General features: G+C 57.8%; 1 protein-coding gene across 1 annotated transcript in view; it reads right to left on the reverse strand.

The window, feature by feature from the left end:
- LOC127749177 (actin-binding protein WASF1-like) overlaps window positions 1-1,246 on the reverse strand; it is a 62,798-nt gene that overhangs the window by 14,792 nt on the left and 46,760 nt on the right. The gene's annotated exons all lie outside the window — the stretch shown is intronic.

Consider the following 1,246-nt stretch of genomic DNA (forward strand, 5'->3'; position numbering starts at 1 on the left):
GGGCGTTTGAATGGAAACCACCACACCCTGCTGTTTGCGTGCCGCTCTCCGCTAGAGCGTTCCGTGCGATGCGGCCGCTCCCGCCGCCCACACTCCGAGTGGTGCACCAACTTCAACTTCAAACAGGGTTAGGTCCCGGTAGCGACGCGATTGGTGGTGGTGGTGGTGGGGGGGGGGGCTCTTGTTAGAGAGCTACTTCCAAGCTACTCCTCGCCCTGACCGCCCCTCCGCCGGCTCGGGCGGCAGAGAGCTACTACTCTCGACGGGTCTTGCAAGAATTTTGATTCCGATGCAAAGACCAAAAACCCTCTCTCAATCTTGTCAGGTACGGACGTTACTTTTTTCCCAAACAACAAGGACTCTCTTATTCGCCTTCGCCTCCTACGTACGGCAAAGACTAGCAGAGCTGAAAGGGGCGCCTTTGATGGGATATAAGAAGCTTTTCATCGCTCACCCAATGAACGTTGTTCCCAACAGCGGCGTTTTGGCAGCAAAGGGAAACCCATAGTTGCGCGCCCAGAAAATCATCGCTCTTGTTCCGTGATATTGTACACTGCGTAGCCGCAGCCGCATGCTCGACTTGTCGTAGTGTACGAGACTTCAACCAGATCCCGAGGAGGGCCCTTCGGGTCGGTCGGCCCTTCGCTCCGGCGAGAACACGGCACCCTCCCGCGCGCACCTTCGTTTCTCTCCTTCTCTACCCGTCCGCCGCCCCCCTCCCCCCCTCTCCACGTTTCTCTCCTACTCCTCCTTCCTCTCTCTCTCTCCCTCCAGAAAACAAAACCAAGCGCTCGCCGCCGCTCTGTAATAAACGAAAAATAAAACGGACAAGTTTCGCGGTCATTGCTTTGCCGCTGGAGGCAAACACAAAGGGCCGATTTGCGTTGGAATCTCTCCACCAATGCCTCTCTCTCTCCCTCTCCCCTGCCTCGTCTCTCCCTCTGCTCTCCTACGTGTCTCTCCCTTCCTCCCGCCCGCTCGCCTCTCTTCTTTGTCAATATCTTTGTATCCCCCCCCCCTCTCTCTCTCCCGCCATATAGTCTTATATACCGTCCCGTTCTTCTTGCCATCTCGACTCGTCACGTTCTTGTGGCGCGGCCCTTGTGTGTGGTGTGGTAAATCAGCGCCGATCGACGCCCCGCCACGCCCCACCCCGCCACCGAAACCACAACATGCAAAAAGCGCAGCCGCCAAAGCCCCGTTCCCCTCCCTCCGTGCGAAGTCATTGGGCGCGTGACCATCGCAA

Source organism: Frankliniella occidentalis, unplaced genomic scaffold (assembly GCF_000697945.3).
Source record: "Frankliniella occidentalis isolate FOCC.00 unplaced genomic scaffold, Focc_3.1 Scaffold37, whole genome shotgun sequence".
Classification (NCBI taxonomy): domain Eukaryota; kingdom Metazoa; phylum Arthropoda; class Insecta; order Thysanoptera; family Thripidae; genus Frankliniella; species Frankliniella occidentalis.